Source organism: Dipodomys merriami, unplaced genomic scaffold, assembly GCF_024711535.1.
Source record: "Dipodomys merriami isolate MVZ:Mamm:240054 unplaced genomic scaffold, mDipMer1.0.p SCAF_11, whole genome shotgun sequence".
Lineage (NCBI taxonomy): Eukaryota > Metazoa > Chordata > Mammalia > Rodentia > Heteromyidae > Dipodomys > Dipodomys merriami.
Window position 1 is genome coordinate 37143307 of NW_027202382.1, and position 22086 is coordinate 37165392.

The following is a 22086-nucleotide window of genomic DNA, read 5'->3' on the forward strand; positions in this document are numbered from 1 at the left end:
GGCCATTAAAGAAAATAACCCAAAAACCACTCAAGAAAAAGTCACAAAAAAAGATGTATTGGCTGTTGAACTGACAAGGCTAAGTTCTGATGAGGGAGAGGAGAAATGGCATCGTCCACCTTCTCAGAACCCTTTTTCTAGTCTGGGGCTGGAGGTGGGAGGTGCCTCTCCTGCTCCACAGGTGCTGCCTTCCAGGGCGGGGCTTCTGTCTGGGAGGGAGTGTTTGCTGATGTTAATAGCACCCTTTTTTGGTTGAATATGTACTGTTTCTGGCCGGGAGTATGGGTGAGGGTTATTTCTTCTGGAGCTCCTTCTGCTGAGAGGGGCCGAGGTAGTCACTGGGCGTGGGAGGGCAGGTATTGAACAGGAATTGGACCAAGGTCATGATGGTTATGAAGATGTTACTTGCCCACATTGGGGTCCAGTCTTGTATTTTTTTTAATTCTGAAAATACTGTACAAGGTGTTACAATTACATGGGCAAGACAATGAGTACATTTCTTTTTTTTTTTTGGTGGGTCGTGGGGCTTGAACTCTGGGCCTGGGCGCTGTCCCTCAGCTCTTCAGCTCAAGGCGAGCGCTCTGCCACTTGAGCTACAGCGCCACTTCCTGTTTTCTGGTGGTTTATTGGAGATAGGAATCTCACAGTCTCTCTTGCCCGGCCTGGCTTTGAACCGAGATCCTCAGATCTCAGGCTCCTGAGTAGCTAGGATTCCAGGCCTGAGTCTCCAGTGCCCGGCAATCAGTACACTTCTTATCAAGCTTTGTTGCCTCCTCCTTTGTTTCTCCTTCCCATCCCTTCCTATCCTCCCCCCCCGACCCCAGCCAGTCCTCCTCCCCCTCCACCAAAGTTGTACAGTTCGTTTTCCGACATAACGACTTGTACGTCTCATTGTTGCAGTGGGTCCACATGTATCCTTATTTAAACAATTGTTTTTTCCCTTCCCCTCCACAAATTATGCCAACATCAAATACAATGAAATCAGTGGTTATCCCATGGGGGAGGGACATACAAAGCAACAAAGAAATAATCTTATAAATGTGTTAGAACCAATCCCATGAAAGAAAAAATACATTCGCATACATATCTTAGTGTTCATGTCCCTAACATCGACTTATCTGACCTTTTCTACTTGACTCAGACATATTCTAGTTATTGCAAATAAGGGAAACCATGGAATCGATGTTTCTTTGGGCTTGGCTTACTTCACTTAATATAATTTTTTTCAAGTCTTTCCATTTCCTAACAAATAGGGCAATGTCATTCTTTCTGATGGAGGCATAGAATTCCATTATGTATATATACCACATCCACTTTCTTTTTATGGTCTGTTCTCAAAACTGTGTAATTGATGAACTTCCTATGTCCATTCACAAAACTCATATCCTCTTTAACTCAGTCAGGCTTGATTTCTAAGCTGATCCCTATAAACTCCATGAACCAAACTGTTGTTGAAGTGCAGGCCCACAGACTATGGTACTCGATTATAGTTCAAGCTATGTTAGCCTTCCATCTCTACTTCCTGTGGTCCTATTTTTTCCACAACTTTGGTGTAAGAGGTATCCTAGTAGAGCATCTGGTGAAGAAATCCTTGAGATGTACTTAGTCTTAGGTATTTATGATATCCTAAAGTTGGGAGATGTGGGATTCGCCATAGTATCTCTGCATGAACCACTCCATTGGTGACTCCTTGCAGAGGCCACAAGCTGTGGTTCTCAGACCCACCCACGTTCCTGGCCAGCCCTCAGGGTGCTGCCATTTCCCTGGCAAGACTGGGGCTTCACACTTTCTCTTCTGCCATTGGGGTTAGAAATGTGATTGCCTTACGCACTCTGTTTATTGCAAGTAAAGTGAACACTAGCTGCTGTGTGCATGTGGACAGGCCCTTCCTTCCTTGGGTGGACAAGGGTGGTGGCGTTCATTGCCTACTTCTGTATAAAGTCCACTATCATCCTGTAAAATTCCTTTTTTACATCGGAGTGTATGTCCTTCATACTTGAGATCCAGGAATACAACCACAATGACCAGACTCCAGTAGAAACAGTATTGAATATTATATTCGTATCAGATTCAGGGCTGGCACGTGTGTTTTAAAATCGATTTGACCCCATTCAGAAAATATTTTCCTTTCCATTGTTCATTCAAATTGAATGGAATCAGGGCAAGGACCCACACCAGAAATAACTGCCGTTTCCTTTGTTCTCCAGTGCCCTGGAGGCAGTCTCTGAGTGGAATGGCTTCTCCTCAGGCATGGCATTGAGCCCATGGCACTCTGCACTCAGTCAATGGGTGAGGGATGAAGGCTAGCACAGGCCTTTCCTCTAGGCTCTTTGAGCTCTGATGTTTGCAATGGACAACACTCACTGTCTCTCAATCAATGTTCATGAGAAACTCTGGTGTACCCTGAGAAAGGCTAGAACAGCTGAAGAGGAGGGAAGGGAAGGTCAGAGCTCAAATGCACTCATCAGGAAGACAACCTACACAGGTTAGCATGGCTTGGCGGGAATGTGTGCTGTGAACTCACAGCATCAGAGCCAGTGATCTGCATCATCGTCCTCCTAAAAGTTGGATCCTAATAGAGAGGGCAGAGCCAGAGGCAAGTGAGAGCACCATGCCCATTGCTCTACCATGTGAAGCACTGAGGGAGTCCTTGGAGGGCTGGTCAGTGTGTTCAGTGGCAGGCATCATTGTTACATTATTAGTACTAAGAGGATACAGGATCCTTGGTGTTTTCCTGGATTTGAAGTGGAATGGAGAGGTTGTGGCCTGGGCCACATTACAACTTTCAGTTTGATCTCAGAGGAAATTTGTAGATCACTATCTGAAGTGTGTCTGGGATTGAGCATCCAAGGAAGATGGCTTATTGCCTGGACCACAGAGCCACTGTGGTCCTGATATCAGGAGGGGATTGTGGAGAAAAGATCCTGAGTGTTTTTAGGAGTGGAGGTCACTGGAGGGTACAGTATAGCCTGGGCCTGTCTTCTCTGGATGCGCTTGTACATAGCCATCCGGACTAAAGTGAGACATCCTTAAGTGTTGTGTCATCTCCTCTTCTTGGAAAGAGGTGAAGAGCTGGCTCCACACTTGATCTTGGCAGTGTGTTGGAGGTCCTCTTCTGGAGAACAAAGTTGTGTTTTGCCAACACAATTGTGTTCTCAGGGATCCTCAGCTCTGGTGGAAGAAGGACTGAGAGCTAAGTCAGCAGTCCTGATGGGGACCGGGACACACCAAGCACTTGAAAAGCTCCAAAAGATGCATTTTGAGCAGGATGCTGTCATGCCTGCAGTCCAGCAGCAGGAGCACCAAGGGCCTGGGACCCCTGCCTGGGAACTGAATCTGGTGGAAATCTCTCTTGTCGTATTTAGGAAAGACCTTGGGACAGTAGCTTATGCCTGCTCTGCCTGGGGGTAGGGCAAGTTATTCCCCTCCTGTCCTCACTGCTGACTGGATGATCCGCACCTCCAAACACAGCAGACCTTCCAGAATGCACAGCACCTCATGGGAGCACTGTCCTACTGAGAACAACCCATGAGGCAGGTGTGGTTCAGGCCCCCTGCACAGCATTCATTCCAGAGGCCTCCTACTCAGTGGGCCCCCAACACTTAGCAAGACTTGTCTTTCCTGCCAGCCCTTTTTTCTCCCCTGTCTCCACTGACCATGACTTTCCTGTCAACTATGTCTGGCTACCCCAAACTCCTGCCCATTTTCAGGTTACTCATTCCTAATCACAAAGCTCCCCAAGCTTCTGACTTCCTTTACTGGAAGAAGGAAACCGTAACACCTACACCAGGAGAAGAGTGCACGTAGCTAGCAAGGCCTAATGACAGGCAAGGTGTATTCAATGCTCATCATTTAGACAAAGTATCTGAATAGCTCTTCAACTAAGTAGATAGATAACAGATCAATGGCACCATCACAGAAGGCTTGTGGTCCCAAATCATAGACTGTCTCTCTTTGTGTCTGTTTTTTTCTATCTCACTGTGTCTATTTCTCGGTCTTTCTGTTTTTATGTGTCTGTCCATTTCTCTATCTCTTTCTGTGCATGACTTAGAACCCCTTTTTCTCTGTGTCTATATCTGTCATCCTTGTACGATGTTGGGTAGTGTCCTCTAATTGTAAAGAGAAACACACTGGCAGAGAAGAGGTGGAACTCTCCTGTGTTCTCTAGGATCTCGCTGGCTCTCTATGGGCCTGCACCTGGACTCTATTCTGTTCTGAATCATCTTTCCATAACACTGGCTCTGTTCATAGAAGTGTGCTTTTGTGGTCACTTGCATGGCTTGATCATATGACCTTTGCTGGACTAGGATTGGATTCTTGAGGACTGTGCTCTGGGGAGAAATCAAGGGTTTGCCTGATGTTAAGGCAAGTCCTTTTCCATTAGGCTACACCCCAGTTTGACATTCATTCTGAAGCCCTGCTTGCCATTAGAGTAAGACTAAGTGTCTTCTAGTGAGGGCTTTGGCCACCCAGCCCCATAGCAGCTCATTGTCTGCCCCCAAAGTGATGGTGTCTCTGCACTACCTCTTGCCTCCTCAAACAGCCATTTAGGGCAGGGCTGGGCAATGCAAGGCAGGCATGTCCAGGGGCTGATTGGGCAGTTCTGGGACTGGGGTAAGCAGTGCCTACTTGGGCTCAGTACCTAATGTCCACCCTTTGGAGGCTGCCCTCCCACCTGGGGTGGTGAGCATGCCCACCCACCCTCTTCTGCCATTTTCCTGGCTAACCGCTTCTGACTCCCTTTGATCCTCTGAGATCGTCCGCACAAACTCACACTTCTCTGGCTTGTACTCTTTCAGTAAGGCTTTGTTCAGGGTCTTCAGGATGACATCCTGTGTCTTCTTCTGATTGGTCACATGGGTCAGAAGAGGAGAGAACATCAAGCCCTGTGCACAGTGCCCCCTACCCACCAGTCAGTGCCAGAAATACTCTGAAGCCACTCATGCTCAGAAAAGGAATCAGCCACTGTGTGATGGGGGTGATTCAAGTCTTCCTTCCTGAGGGTGGTCTCAGAAGATAGCATGGGCCTTGTCCATTCCTAGCCAGTCTCATCAGCAGTGTGACACCTCCTCCCAGGCAGGATCATGTTCAGGTCTTGTGGCTTGTGGTTAACAGAATCAAGTAGGCATGGGCCTAGGACTCAACAGAGATGTTTGTCCAAGCCCAAGAGAAGGAGCAGGCCCAGGGCCAGGGCCCCATTGCCTCCTACCAGTCAGGCCCCCACTGGGCTGGAAGCTGCACTAGTGGAAGACACACCAGCAGCCTTCTCCAGGGCCCCTGAGTCTCTGAGCAGAGCACACATGAAGACACATTCTCCCAGCTGGCTGCTAATGACAGCTACTCCCTCTTGAGGCCAGGAGAGGACTGAGCATGATGGAAAGTCATGGAATCTCCATGAGGAAGGAGAGGCTATAAATGACTCCTGATCCCTTGAAGACTTGGAAGATGAAAAAGCCTTCTCCTGAACAGGGCCCGTTCACCTGTGAAAAGCCTCTGCTCTTTCAGGTTATGTAATACCCAGATTCCTACCATCCTAACTCTGAGGCTCTGGATCTCCCTTCCTTTAAGGAAAGTAAAGAAGGTTCCTGTTGCATTGTGCCTTATCTAGTCAAAGTCTTCATCTCCTTGATCCATGTATCTGCCTTCTTGACTCTCCAGAGGCCCTGATGTGGTCTTGTTCATGTCAGTGGCTGGGTCCACTGTTCCTCCCTCCTTGCTGTCAGGTCTGGACCTGAGCACTGCCCACTGCCTCCAGCATGCTGGGTTTCTGCCGTCTCTACTGAAAGACCAATTTCAGGAGGGAAGCAAATGGACATGGAGACTGCCACTGTCCTGTGTCCTGACTTGTTGAAGACAGCAGGGGAGTGTCATACTGCCCCACTCACCATGATACTATGTAGACATTTCCCATGTGCTCAGGCATGCTCACCTTGAAGAGACAGGCATCTCTCACCTGTTAGTTGGAGTCACCTAAATTCCAACTCTTACTATTGCTTGTCTTAGCCTCAGGTGCATTGGAGGTGGAAGAGAAGGCTGGGCTTTTGGAATTTAAGAGCAATCCAGAAGTCCCTGGAGAGGAGGATTTGTAGGACCTGATCTGGAAAGACAGCAACATGAGGAGAGGCCTTGACATAGATGGAGGCCCCAGCCTGGGAGGAAGGTCTAGGGCCTTCCAAAACTTTAGGATGTGAACAGGAGCTGGGCTGTCCACACCCCTTGGCTGCATCTCCAGTGGATAAGGTAGGAATGGAGTAGAAGTGCAGGGTGTCACCGTTTCCTTCTCTTGGGAGGATTCTCCCTTGAGTCTCCTGTGGAGGTCCAGGTGGGAGCTGGTCACACCAGGGCACAGAGGGCCACTGTATGAGGGCCCTTCCATGTTGTTCCTGCTGCTGCTGTCAGGGCCACGCTGGAGCTGCTCCTGTGCTGTGGGCTGGGAGCTGCCACTGCCACTGAGGTCAGTGTTGTGAATATGGCGGCTTCAGTCATGGGATGGCTTGCTGGAGGGAACTTCCCAGCACACCCCCAATTCCTGCTCCCCAATACACTGCTAGCATGCTGCTCCAGTCTAGGGCCTCTGATAATCCCCACCCCTTTCTGAGGGATGAATCCCAGACACAAGCAAGGGGAGGAAAAGCCCAGAGAGCCTAGGCCTCCGAGCCCACAACCAGGGATGCTGTCAGTGCAGAGAAATCAGCATCAGTCTCAGGTGTCCCAGCCCAGAATCTTCTCTGGCCCCTGCAATCGGTGGCCATCCACTTATTTCTTTCCTGCCTTTCTCATTTGTGAAAACTTCTTGGTCATGTGGTTTGTAGTGTCAGTCTGCCTCCTGGGCTCCAGTGCACATGACAGCTCATAGCTAAGACAAGGGGTGGTGGTGAGGTGACCAAGTGCCATGTTTGTTCACTGCCAGAGTTGGCTTGGACTTCAGAGCCTGGTGGGCCTCCCTCATTCTGCCCGACAGAAACTGTTCGTTCCCACTCCAACCCACAGCCACACCTCCGGTCTTCCAGATTCCATTCTTAGGCTGTCCCCGCTCTTTCAGCCAGTGTCTGCCAACCCACCTGGCTTCCGCACTGAGCCGCTCCAGAATTTTCTGCTTTTTTTTTAGGTGATAATATCTGCAGGTATGTTGTACGTGTTTCAAGGCTGGGATGATCTCATTTTCCTGGTCCTGAGGAGCACAAGAGCAGTGACAGGGCAGGACTGGCCTGGACTGGGCTTTGCTGGCTGAGGAGGGACCCAGCTCCTCTCCCAGCTCTGCCCAGCAACCCGCCATTGAGTTCCCCTGACTTCTGTGGGATCTCACTCTCAATGCTGGGGATCTCCTGGATGCTGCTTTGCAGCCTACCAAGACAAGGGCTGGACCTTCTCTCTCCTCCCATTGGACCCATGAAGAAATGGCAGCTGGACATGGTTGACCAGAGAAACTTGCTGGTCCCTTCCTAGGCTGTCCTGTCTAGACAGCTGATACTCACCTGAATTAATTTCATCCTTTGTGTTTTGTCCTAGAAGGCAGAGGGCAATGGAGTTAGAATGGGGCCTCTCTTCCCTCAGCACACCCAACCAGGGCCTCCTCTAGTCTGGGCAACATGTGTGCATACACAGGCTTAGGATCAGCATTCAGAGGAACGCTGTGAACCGAGCATCAAGTCAGGATGAGGGATTTTGTTGTCTAAACCCTGGGAAGCTAGGAGGGTGACTGCAGCATCAGGTGAAAAGGCCTTTCTTGGGCCACAAGTTGCTTGTCTAAGGAAAGCCTGGCTTCTTCAGTTGTGCCACAGGGACCTCCCTTAAAGGACTTGAAACCCCAGCTGGCGTGTGTGTGCACACAGCTCAGGGCTCAGGCAGGTTTGGCCAGCAGATGGTCAGAGGGGCATAGGACTGGGCACTGTGCATGGCCAGGACACTGTAAGGAGTGCCAGAGCTCAGGACTCCCAGGGGCCTTTGTTCTCCACTTGCCAAGAGACAGCTGGGGCCTGGCTACTCACGTCATGGATATCCTGATATGCAGTATCTATCATCATGAGGTCCATCAGGAAGATTCCCAGGTAGGGAAAGATGCCCTTTGTCATCAGCTGTAGGATTGGGTGGGTGATGGTCAAGGCTCAGGGTCCATCTCATACCCAATCTCACAGGGCATCTCAGTCAGTCTTCAACCTTACAGTTGCTCCCATGGCACAGCAACTTGCATAACCTGTGATCCCCCCTAGTGTCTATGGCCTGTTCTTGCTGCCTGGTTTTCCAAACTTCCCCAGGTCCAAATCTAGACTGGTATATGCAGATCACATAGGCCTGTAGCACCCCTCTGCCCACTGTGTGCCTAGGGGAATCTTCCCTTGCCTTTTTCCCCAACAGAAAGCAAGTTATGTTTCTAAACCCCTTCAGGATGGCACTGACTCCCCCGTGTTCACCCTCCACCTCTGCCCCCTGCTCTTGGAGAAATTGTTTGTAGAAGTGATTTTTTCCAGTGTGTGGAATGTGCAGAAGGAGTCTCTGTGGGAGGGGCAGAGAGAAGGTGACAGTTGGAAGGTGGGGAGGAGGGAGTTGGATTCCATTTGATTTTGGAAGAAAGGAAACAATGTGGCAATGGGTTCAAACAATTTGAATAATGGGTTCAAATAGCCCCCAAGAATCCACCAGGCTAGAGCAAGTTCTTCTTCCTGTCATAACCATGAGCCATCCCTCTTCGACTAGGCAGCTCTGCTTTCAATTCAAATGGATGCAGAGTCGTAGCCACGACAGAAAACTGGTAAGCTTGTGTGTGTGGGGGGGCGCGTGTCTGTGTTTGTATCTGTGTGTGTGTGTGTGTGTGTGTGTGTATGTGTGTGTGTCTGTGTATGTTCAGTCTGACAGGAGATGTCTCAATCCTGATAATAATTACCCACCTGGACCCCGCCAATGGGGATCTCAGGTGGATGTTTATGTCCAGGGCTTAGGGAGTGTGACACCTACCATGTTTTCCCACAGGGCAACTGCTGTGGGAATAGGGACCCACCTGTAGACCTCTTGCCTTAATGTCTTCAGTCGGAAGATGGCCGTGCTCTGCAGGGCAGAGAAGATGGTATGGATTGAGGAGAAGTTCCTCAGGTCTCGGCAGGCCTGGAGAGGAAGATTGTGTGAGTCTTGCCTGACACAACCACCACCTCTTGGACTAGACAATAGAGAGATGCTGGCAGTGTCAGGATCTGGACAGGGATGAAAGTGAAGGTCACCAAGGAAGAATTACATTTCCCTATGGGCTTTAAGGACCTCTCTCTAATGTGAGCTGGGTGAATTAGCAGGTCATCCAGAGTCTCCACACAGGAGTGTGCTGGGGAGCTCTTTGTATCTGAAATGGGTAATAGGGTGTGGGGTTTAATGGAAGGCAGAGCTGGAAGGTCAGTGTGGGGCCTCTACCAGTGACAAGACATCAGAGATTGTGGGAGGGAGGCTGAGTTTATATCCCTCTATAGGTTAGTAACTGAGAGAGTTGATGGTGGGTGATAATGGTAGGCTTGTGCCCAGGTTTAGCTTCTTTGACTCCTGTAATAGGACTGACGTGATAGCTAGGCCATGGAGGCAAGGAGCCCAGCCCCTCATGGTAGGGTCTATGCATTTGGAAAAATAAGCAACTGGCACAAATGAGGTCCAATCTGAAGACCTCAAACTCCCAATGTAAAACCCTAGTTCTCAGTTACATAATGAAAGAACAGGTGTGAAGGCTGTGGCAGCCTGAGAGCAGAGGCCTGTGTGGAGGCCGGTTGGAACCAGTCTGCTGAAGGGAGAAATGTGAGTGGAGGGTGTTCAAAGGGTTTCCTAGTGTGACCCTCTAGCTACTTCATATAAGTGGCAAGTTCGGAGGCAGTTGTTGGGGGTCCAGGACCTGAGGTAGTTGGCTAGACTCAAAAAGGAGAGAAGCTCATTCTTAGTGGAGCGCTAGGGCAGTTAGTAATCAGGAGTTTGGTGGGGATAATGAAAGCCTTTTGTATGGCCCAGTTGAATACACAGACAAGTCTCTGACTGCTGATCCACCTGTACCTTCGTGGGTGAGACTCGGTATCCCTGGGAGGCCAGAAAGTTACCAAGGGTTACCTTGGTGGGACTACACCATAGTAAGTGACCTGAACCCAAAAGTTTGCCGTCTAGGGTCCTTGGCAGTGAGTTTCATCCATCTAAACAAGGTAGATTGCTGGGCAGTTGTGGCTCACCCTGTCATCCTAGCTACTCAGAAGGCTCAGATCTGAGGATCACAGTTCAAAGACAACCCAGGCAAGAAAGACCATGACACTCTTATCTCCAATAAACCACTCACAAAACACAGAAGTAGCTTTGTGTCTGAAGTGAGAGAATGCTCACCTTGAGCTGAATCGCTGAAGTACAGCGCCCAGGCCCAGAATTCAATCCCCACATGTGTAAAGTTGTCATTGTCCCTTGGGTTTCCTCAGAAATGGAAGGCTCTCATGGTAAGGGTTAGATAGTGGGCCAGGCTTGATGGGCCCTGAAGCCTGCATGGAGGCCTGGTTGCCTAAACAGAGGAATCTAAGCCTCCAGACTGGTCAAGTAATTGGGAGTAGGAATTAGTATCAGCTGGATAGGTGGTGCCACACCTGCCAGCCAGGGCAGAGCTTAGGTCTGTGAGGGGCATTTGCTGACTAACAGACATGACATTGTGTTTCTCTGGTGCTCCATCCCCCTCAGCTCCGATTGCTGGCTATCTCCAAGGGAGGTGGGTCCTGCTAGGTCATCAGGTGTTCAGGCTCCTAATGCTCTGTGTCACCTATGGCAGGAATTGGCACATGTCACTGAGATACTCCCTGCATTGTGGGAAGATAAGATGGCATCCACCAAGTGTGTTGAGAGTGGTTTCACAGTTGTAGGAAGACATGTACTATCATCAGAAATTAAAGGACTACGGGACGGTGAGGGAGGCCTGTTAATGTTTTTTTTTTTTAATTTAATTTAATTTTATTTGAGAACATACTGTACAGAGGGGTTACAATTACATGGGCAGGATAATGCATACATTTCTTACCAAGCATTGCAGCCTCCTCCTTTGTTTACCCTTCACCTCCCTTCACAGCCTCCCTCCTCCCCCCCACCCAATCATACCCCCTTCCCCCCACACAACGACATTGTAAAGCTTGCTTTGACATGACATTGTGTAATTCTCCTTGTTGCAACAGGTCCACCTGTATCCTTAAACGACTTGTTTGTCCCCATCTCCTCCACATGTTATACTGACATCAAATAAAGTGAAAGCGGGGGTTACAATGTGGGGGAGGGACATACAAAGCAACAAAGAAATAATATTATAAATGCGTTAGAAACACATGCATGAAAGAAACGAAAACATTAAAATACATATTTAAGGGTTCGTTTTCCTAATATCACATTATCTGACCTTTTCTGCTTGACTCATACCTATACTAGATATTGCAAATAAGGGAAACCATGGGACCTATGTTTCTTTGGGCCTGGCTTACTTCACTTAATATAATTTTTTCCAAACCTTTCCATTTCCTAACAAATGGGGAAATGTCATTCTTTCTGATGGAGGCATAGAATTCCATTGTGTATATATACCATATTTTCTTGATCCATTCATCTACTGAACGACATCTGGGTTGGTTCCATATCTTAGCTATGGTAAATAATGCTGCAATAAACATAGTTGTGCTGGTAGCTTTAGTGTGGTCTTGTTTGTGTACATTTGGGTAAATGCCCAAAAGTGCGATTGCTGGATCATAGGGGAGATCTATGTGAAGTCTTTTGAGGAACCTCCATACTGCTTTCCAAAGTGGTTGAACTAGTTTACATTCCCACCAACAATGAAGTAAGGTTCCTTTCTGTCCACATCCCCTCCAGCATCTGTTGTTGTTAGAGTTCTTGATTTTTGCCTTTCTAACTGGAGTGAGGTGATATCTCATTGTTGTTTTGATTTGCATTTCTTTTATGGCTAGGGATGTTGAACATTTCTTCATGTGTCTATTGGCCATCCTTCTTTCTTCTTCAGAGAAGCTTCTCTTTAAGTCTTTCGCCCACTTATTTATTGGGCAGTTGTTTCTTTGAGGATTTGTTGTTGGGTGGTTTAATTTTTTGAGTTCCAAGTATATTTTAGATATGAGACCCTTGTCCGTTGTATGGCTAGTAAAGATCTTCTCCCAATCGGTGGGCTTTCTATTGATCTTGCTAGCTATGTCATTTGCCCTGCAGAAGCTCTGCAACCTTATGCAATCCCATTTGTCCAACCTTTCTTTGATTTGTTGTGTTTCCGGGTCTCTATTCAGAAAATTTCGGCCTGAGCCAAGGAGACCTAGGGTTTCTCCTATTCCATCCTGTAATGGTTTCAGAGTGTCTGCTTTGACTTCAAGGTCTTTGATCCATTTGGAGTTGATTCTGGTGCAGGGTGATATATAAGGATCTAGCTTTAGTTTTCTACATGTAGTTAACCAATTTTGCCAGCACCATTTACTGAAGAGGCTGTCTTTCTTCCATTCTATTGTTTTAGCTTCCTTATCGAAGATTAGATGGCTATAGGTCTGTAGGTTCATTTCTGGGTTTTCAATTCTATTCCATTGGTCCAGAGGTCTGTTCTTATGCCAATACCAAGCTGTTTTGATTACTATGGCTTTATAGTAGAGTTTGAAATTTGGTATTGATATTCCTCCAGCAGTGTTCTTTGCGTTGAGAAGTGTTTTTGCTATTCGGGGTCTTTTATTGTTCCATATGAATTTTTGGATTGCCTCTTCTATTTCCTTGAAGAATGAGGGTGGAAATTTGATAGGTATTGCGTTGAATTTGTAGATAGCCTTGGGAAGTATTGCCATTTTCACGATGTTAATCTTGCCAATCCAGGAGCATGGGAGGTTTTGCCATTTTTTAAGTTCTGTGTTGATTTCCTTTTTCAGGATTTTAAAGTTTTCAATATTAGAGGTCCTTCACTTCTTTAGTTAAGTTAATTCCTAGGTATTTTATTTTTTGTGGGGCTATTACAAATGGAGTTGCTGTCCTAATTTCAGCCACACTTTTCTCATTGTTGGCATACAGAAAAGCCATTGATTTTTGGGGGTTAATTTTATAACCTGCTACTTTGCCAAAGTTTTGAATCAGCTTGAGTAATTTGGGAGTGGATTCTATGGGATTCTTTAAATACAAGATCATGTCATCTGCAAAGAGGGAGAGTTATATTTCTTCTTTCCCTATTTGGATCCCCTTTATGTCTGCATCTTGTCTTATTGCTGTAGCTAGGCATTCTAATACTAGATTGAAGAGAAGTGGAGATAGTGGGCATCCTTGTCTTGTTCCTGAGTTAAGAGGAAATGGCTTTAGGTTTTCACCATTGAGTATAATGCTGGCTGTAGGTTTGTCATATACAGCCTTTATTGTATTGAGGAATGTTCCATGGATTCCTAATTTTTCCAAAACCTTCATAAAGGGGTGTTGGATCTTGTCGAATGCTTTTTCTGCGTCTATTGAGATAACCTTGTGGTTCTTGTTCTTGCTCCTGTTGATGTGATGAATAATATTAATTGATTTGCGTATATTGAACCAACTTTGCATCCCTGAAATGAATCCTGTTTGATCGTGGTGTATGATTTTTTGGATGAATTGTTGAAGTCGACTGGCCAAAATTTTGTTGAGAAGTTTTGCATCAATGTTCATCAAAGAAATGGGTCTATAGTTCTCTTTCTTTGATGAGTCCCTGCTCAGTTTTGGGATGAGGGTTATGATGGCTTCATAGAATGTGTTCGGTAGTGAGCTTTCTCTTTCAATTTCATTGAAGAGTTGGAGGAGAATTGGTGTGAGCTCTGCTTTGAGGGCCTTGTAAAATTCTGCTGTAAAACCATCTGGTCCTGGACTTTTCTTAGCTGGGAGGTCTCGTATTGCTGTTTCTATTTCAATGCTTGATATGGGCCTGTTAAGATAGTTTAACTCATCTTGGTTTAGTTTTGGCATGTCAATATTTGCTAGGAAGAGGTCCATTTCTGTCAAGTTCTCAAACTTATTAGCGTAAAGTTTTGAGAAGTATTCCCTTATAATGTTCTGAATCTTGGTTGTTTCCATGGTGATGTTTCCATTCTCATCTCTGATTTTATTAATTTGGGTGTGTTCTCTTCTTTTTCTCATAAGATTTGCTAAGGGTCTGTGAATTTTGTTAAGTTTTTCAAAGAACCAACTCTTTGTTTTGTTGATTCTTTCTATAGTTTTTTTGGATTCTAATTCATTTAATTCTGATTTAATTTTGATCATTTCTTTCCGTCTACTGAATTGGGGTTTATCTTGCTGCTCTTTTTCAAGGAGGTTTAGATGTGTCATTAAATTGTTAGTTTCAGATCTCTCCAATTTGTTGATGTAGGAGCTCAGAGCTATAAACTTGCCTCTGAGTACTGCCTTTGCTGTGTCTCAGAGGAGCTGGTAATTTGTGTGTTCATTTTTGTTGAATAGCATGAACATTTGAATTTCCTTTCTAATCTCTTCCATCACCCACTCTTGATTCAGCAGTGTGTTGTTTAGCCTCCATGTGATACCGGACTTTCTTTGTTGGCTTTTGGTGTTGAGTTCTAATTTTATTCCCTTGTGGTCAGAGAGAATGCAGGGTATAACTTCAATGTTTCTGAATTTAGACAAGTTTGCTTTGTTGGCCTGTTAATGTTGAGTGTTCACTTGAATATGTTTTTCTTTTTTCTTTTTAAGTATGTTTTATATTGTGACAATTCTTTACAGGGGTTACAGTTACATGAGTAAGGCAATGAGTACATTTCCTATTGAGCATTGTACATTCCTCCTTTGTTATTCCCCGACCATCCCTTAATTCCCACCTCCCTAACTACTCCTATACCACCCCCTTCCAAGTTGTAAAGTTCATTTTCAACATAGTGTCTTGTACATCTCATTTTTACAATGGGTCAGTGTATATCACTATTTAAGCATTTTGTTTTTTCCCTTCCCATCCACAACTTAGAGAAATATATATGCAAGATGCAGGGCATTGGAATCAAATAGAGTGAAAACAGGGATTCTACCATGGGGGAGGAACATACAAAGAAACCAAAAAAAATCACATAGTACATTATAAATGCCTCAAAATCACTTGAATATTTTGTTCACAATTTTAACAGTAGTTAAACCAAATACACTTATTTGACAATTTCTAATAAGAGTAAGTTAGAGACAATCCAGGACGAAGGAGCCAGACACAGCGGGCGAGCGGATTCTACTCAACACCAGCAAGAACCGACAAGGAGCAGACATCTTCATCCTGCAGTTCGCAGACCAGAGACGACCCAGGATCCAAGACTCGACGTGAGTAGAAGCCCGAAGTCCTCACTCCTTCTCAGGGAACAGAGGAGGGAAGGCCACCCATCCCCCACCAGCACTGGTGATCTCCATCTTGGATACCGACAAAGCTCGGAGGAGCTGCCAGCTCCAACCCAGGCCTTGGAATAAAACGAGTCATTTAGCAGGTCACAAGAACTTAATGGCGGCGAAGTGACCTGCCAGACTCGGCTCCATCCAGGGAAAAGTCATCCAGCTCAGGCACCAGCCATTGGAGTGGCTTTCTTCACTGGGTAACCAGAGTCAGAGGCTGCCCCTCCCTCTAGCAGCCTCAACAATCAATTGAAAAACAGAAACCCTGAGAATGGCTCCAGGCTGGACTCTGTGAGTTTTTTTTTTTTTTCTCCACAAAATAGCCCCAGAAAAAAGCTACTGATTGTTGAAAGGCCTCAACTCTTCCCAGAACCTAGCCTTACCACTGCATCCCCCTCTTTTGTGATTCTCAAAGCAGATCACCCTCCCAGTAAACTAATCTGGGAGGGGGATCTCAAAATCTTGGGTAAAGCAGAGCATTTTTCTGCCTGTTCCAACAAACTGACTTAAGAAACCAATCAAGCCACAGGACCTCAAGCTGACCAGAGACTCCAACAAGAGGCTGGTTACAGACAAAAGGGAGATACAGGATTCTTCCCACCCCTCCCAAAAAATCAAAAAAAAAATCAAAGAACTTTTTTTAATTTTTTCTTCTCTTCCTCTTCTTTTCTTTTTTTTCTCTCTTTTTTCCTTTTTTTGGTACCTTATATATATAATTTTTTTTCCTTTTCTAAAAATTTTATTAATCTTTAATTTTTGCCTTTTTTGAAAAAATAATTGTTTTCCAGTAACTTTTTTTTCCTCTTATAATTTTTATTTTAGGAATACATGAATGTGCGTTTTTCTTTCTTTTCTTGTCTTCTTTCTCTTTTTCTTTCTTTCTTAACTATCTTTTTGTTTTTTTGTCTAGCTCTACTGAACTTCTGAACTTTTTCTCTCCCTTTCTAATCCTTTTCACCTTTTCCTCTCTTTTGATCTTCTGTATGTGACTTAACTCTTTTCCTGCACATCCTCAGATAAACCCGTAGTTAACTAGTAGACCCTATCCCCCATTGTGTACACACTTAATCCACAAATTTATTACTCATTTCAAAACCTCTGAGACTTAAATTCATTAATAGCAGTACTACCTCTTTATACCTATATAGTATTTTAAACATTTTTTTAAGGTTTTCACTTCTCCTCTATGTCCCTACCCTTCTATTAATATACTCACATTCCTCTCTAAATAGATGGTCTTTTAATCTCCATAATAATATTAATTTTTACGTTTCTATTTTTCTGGTCTCTTTTCATTTCCTTTTCCCTTTCTTCCTTTTCTCTCTCTCTCTACTTGCATCCTACCCAACCTATTTCCTGCATTGAGATTAGGACATAGTTAACTCTCCCTGTGCCTCCCCACACCAATCTATTCCTATTTTTTACCCACATCTCTCCCTAACCCTAAAAATTTCTGGTTTTCCAAATTCTTCTCTGCGGTTCAAAACCCATTAACATATAGTTGTTTGATGTTGAATAGATGTATCTGTTGAACTAGATTGTATCTGTAGACTATTGACTGTATAAATGCAAACGTTGGTTGATGGTTGCCATAAGATAGTGTACTAGCAAAAAACTGGTGCTATTTTCTTTTCTTTTTTTAACTATTAAGGTATTTGTTAATTTTAATATTTTTCCAAATACAGTAAAGTTGTCTTCTTGTGTTGTTATAAGGGACTTTATAAAATCTTGGATTTTGTTTTTTTATTTTATTTTATTTGAGAACATACTGTACAGAGGGGTTACAATTACATGGGCAGGATAATGCATACATTTCTTACCAAGCATTGCAGCCTCCTCCTTTGTTTACCCTTCACCTCCCTTCACAGCCTCCCCCCTCCCTCCCACCCAATCATACCCCCCCCACACTGACATTGTAAAGCTGGTTTTGACATGAAATTTTGTACTTCTCATTGTTGTAACAGGTCGACCTGAATCCTTAAACGACTTGTTTGTCCCCATCTCCTCCACATGTTATACTGACATCAAATATAGTGAAAGCGGGGGTTACACTGTGGGGGAGGGACATACAAAGCAACAAAGAAATAATCTTATAAATGCGTTAGAAACACATGCATGAAAGAAACGAAAACATTAAAATACATATTTAAGGGTTCAAACAAACCCCAATCATCACATTATCTGAACTTTTCCGCTCCACTCATACCTATACTACATATTGGAAATAAGGGAAACCATGGGACCTATGTTTCTTTGGGCCTGGCTTACTTCACTTAATATAAATTTTTCGAAGCCTTTCCATTTCCTAACAAATGGGGTAATGTCATTCTTTCTGATGGAGGCATAGAATTCCATTGTGTATATATGCCACATTTTCTTGATCCATCCATCTACTGAGGGGCATCTGGGTTGGTTCCATATCTTAGCTATGGTAAATAATGCTGCAATAAACATAGTTGTGCTGGTAGCTTTAGTGTGGTCTTGTTTGTAAACATTAGGGTAAATGCCCAAAAGTGCGATTGCTGGGTCATAGGGGAGATCTATGTGAAGTCTTTTGAGGAACCTCCATACTGCTTTCCAAAGTGGTTGCACAAGTTTACATTCCCAACAACAATGAAGTAAGGTTCCTTTCTGTCCACATCCCCTCCAGCATCTGTTGTTGTTAGAGTTCTTGATTTTTGCCTTTCTAACTGGAGTGAGGTGATATCTCAATGTGGTTTTGATTTACATTTCTATTATGGCTAGGGATGTTGAACATTTCTTCATTTGTCTATTGGCCATCCTTCTTTCTTCTTCAGAGAAGTTTCTCTTTAAGTCTTTTGCCCACTTATTTATTGGGCAGTTGTTTCTTTGAGGATTTGTTGTTGGGGGGTTTAATTTTTTGAGTTCCAAGTATATTTTAGATATGAGACCCTTGTCCGTTGTATGGCTAGTAAAGATCTTCTCCCAATCGGTGGGCTTTCTATTGATCTTGCTAGCTTTGTCATTTGCCCTGCAAAAGCTCTGCAACTTTATGCAATCCCATTTGTACAACCTTTCTTTGATTTGTTGTGTTTCCAGGTCTCTATTTAAAAAATTTCGGCCTGAGCCAGGAAGACCTAGGGTTTCTCCTATTCCATCCTGTAATGTTTTCAGAGTGTCTGCTTTGACTTCAAGGACCTCTATGATGAAAACTTTAAAAACTTGAAAAAGGAAATCAACACAGAACTTAAAAAATGGCAAAACCTCCCATGCTCCTAGATTGGCAAGATTAACATCGTGAAAATGGCAATACTTCCCAAGGCTATCTACAAATTCAACGCGATACCTGTCAAAATTCCACCCTCATTCTTCAAGGAAATAGAAGAGGCAATCCAAAAATTCATATGGAACAATAAAAGACCCCGAATAGCAAAAACACTTCTCAACGCAAAGAACACTGCTGGAGGAATATCAATACCAAATTTCAAACTCTACTATAAAGCCATAGTAATCAAAACAGCTTGGTATTGGCATAAGAACAGACCTCTGGACCAATGGAATAGAATTGAAAACCCAGAAATGAACCTACAGACCTATAGCCATCTAATCTTCGATAAGGAAGCTAAAACAATAGAATGGAAGAAAGACAGCCTCTTCAGTAAATGGTGCTGGCAAAATTGGTTAACTACATGTAGAAAACTAAAGCTAGATCCTTATATATCACCCTGCAGCAGAATCAACTCCAAATGGATCAAAGACCTTGAAGTCAAAGCAGACACTCTGAAACCATTACAGGATGGAATAGGAGAAACCCTAGGTCTCCTTGGCTCCGGCGGAATTTTCTGAATAGAGACCCGGAAACACAACAAATCAAAGAAAGGTTGGACAAATGGGATTGCATAAGGTTGCAGAGCTTCTGCAGGGCAAATGACATAGCTAGCAAGATCAATAGAAAGCCCACAGACTGGTGTATTTTCATCTCAAATGGGCAGAGTAAGCCGGAAAAACACAAGAAAAATGGCAAATCCGGGTATCTCAATTCCCAATCTTGATAATCAGGGGTCAGATCAGATAATTAACAACCAGAGGAGAGTTCCCAAATAGCCCTACAAACACTGGTGGCAAACATGATAAATGAGAAGTTTGAAAACTTACAAAGGACTCTGTATGAGCGTGATAGGGAGAGAGAGGAGGCATCCCCAAACTTTATACAGGAATATAATAAGCGTAAGGAAGCTACTCAAAAACTGATACAGGATTTGCATGAACAACTTGAGAATACTCAAAGAGAAAGGGAGGAATGGCGTGAGCAGGCTGAGAACACTCAAAGAGAACTGCAGGAATCCCACAAACGGGAAGAAAGAGAACTGCAGGAATCCCACAGACGGGAGGAAGCTAATCAAAGAGTAACTCAGATATTGAGAGACCAGGTAGAGAATACACAAAGATCACTAAAGGCATTCATGGAATCCATTAACAAAGAGCTGAAGGAAGTCAGGGAGATCACAAAGGGAATGCTGAATGGAACCCAACAGAAGGAATGGGAGTCCAAAGAAACCATAACCAATCAACGAAGTGATTTGAGAACAAACACTGAACACCAAATTAAGGAAGTAAAGAAATTCATACAAGACCTAAAACAGAGCTTCAACAAAGAACTTGAAGCCATCAAAGCTGACCAAATAGAAGGAAGAGATAAAAAACAAAGTAGAGAGTCTTGACAGCAGGTTAGACCATGCAGAAGATCGAATCTCAGGGATTGAAGACAGCCTAGATATTATAGAGAAAGAACATACAACCATCCAAGACAAGTCCAAGAAATATGATAGATCTATCCAACACCTGGAAGACACCATCAGAAGGCCTAATCTAAGGATAATGTGTGTAGAGGAGCACCGAGAAACAGAAGTTAATGGTCTAGGAAATTTGTTTAACAGGATGCTAGCAGAGAACTTCCCAAACATACAAAAAGATAGGCCTATTCAGATACAAGAAGCTTTTAGAACCCCAAATAGACCAGACCAGAATAGGACATCCCACCGGCACATTATAATCCACACAGGATCAACTCAGACCAAGGAAAAGATCCTTAAAGCTGTCAAGGAGAAAAGGTTAATCACCTATAAAGGGAAACCAATTAGAATCACCTCAGATTGCTCAGCAGAGACAATCAAAGCAAGAAGAGCCTGGAATGACGTATGCCATGCCCTAAAAACAAACAACTATCAACCAAGAATACTGTACCCAGCTAAACTCTCCTTCATAACTGAAGGCCAAATAAAAACCTTCCATAGCAAAGAAAAATTGAAACAATACATCTCCACCAAACCAGCCCTACAAAAGATTCTTAAAGATGTCCTACACATAGAAAACCAACAAGACCGCAACAAAGGCCAAGAAACTGCACCCAAACTGAGAATCCAAGAACCATAGGAAGAACCCAGTTTTCGCAGCCCCCAAGAAGGTGGATAACATGGCAGGAACTCCCAAATACCTCTCAGTCCTATCTCTTAACGTTAATGGACTGAACTCTCCAATTAAGCGACATAGACTGTCTAGTTGGATTAAAAAACAAGACCCTTCTATCTGCTGCCTGCAGGAGTCACATCTTGCCCGTAAAAACAAACACATTTTCAATGTTAAAGGCTGCAACAAAATCTACCAAGCAAACGGCCCCCATAAACAGGCGGGAGTTGCAATCCTAATATCAGATAAAATAGACTTCAAATTAAAATTCGTGAGAAGAGATAAAGAAGGTCGCTACATACTAATTAAAGGATCTCTCCTTCAGGAGGATATTACAATTCTAAACATCTATTCGCCAAACAATGGAGCATGCAAATTTATCAAAGAAACACTACTTTCCCTCAAATCCCATATAGATCCAAAGACATTAATTGTTGGGGATTTTAACACACCACTCTCCCCACTAGATAGATCAACTCGGCAAAAACTCAACAGAGAAACCGCAGATCTAAACAGCTGCATAGATCAACTAGACTTAACAGACATCTACTGAACATTTCACCCAGCAGCATCAGAACACACGTTTTTCTCAGCAGCACATGGAACGTTTTCTAAAATAGACCACATTTCAGGCCACAAAGCACACTTGTCTAAATTCAGAAACATTGAAGTTATACCTTGCATTCTCTGTGACCACAAGGGAGTAAAATTAGAACTCAACACCAAAAGCCACCAAAGAAAGTCCGGTATCACATGGAGGCTGAACAACACACTGCTGAATCAAGAGTGGGTCATGGAAGAGATTAGAAAGGAACTTCAAATGTTCATGCTATTCAACAAAAATGAACACACAAATTACCAGCTCCTCTGGGACACAGCAAAGGCAGTACTCAGAGGCAAGTTTATAGCTCTGAGCTCCTACATCAACAAATTGGAGAGATCTGAAACTAGCAATTGAATGACACATCCAGGTGGCTTTTGAATGGGTTGTCCAACCACAGTATCGTTGAGATTGCAGCCTACTAAGCAGGCTCCCCTCCCTGTGTCTGAGACAGCCGATGCTCTCTCTCTCGGGAAATCCTTGTGATTCTCTCTGAAGGCCCCTGCTCTAGCCTTACTAGCTTACTGGAGGGATCTTCCCAAGCACACCCCCAGATCTTGCTCTCCAATATCTTGCTAGCATGCTGCTCCAGAGTAGGGTCTTGGACAATCCCGGATCCCCCAATCCGGATCCCTATCTGAGGGATGAATCCCATTCACAAGCAAGGGGAGGAAGCTAAGGCCCAGAGACTCTGTCTATTCCCATTCACC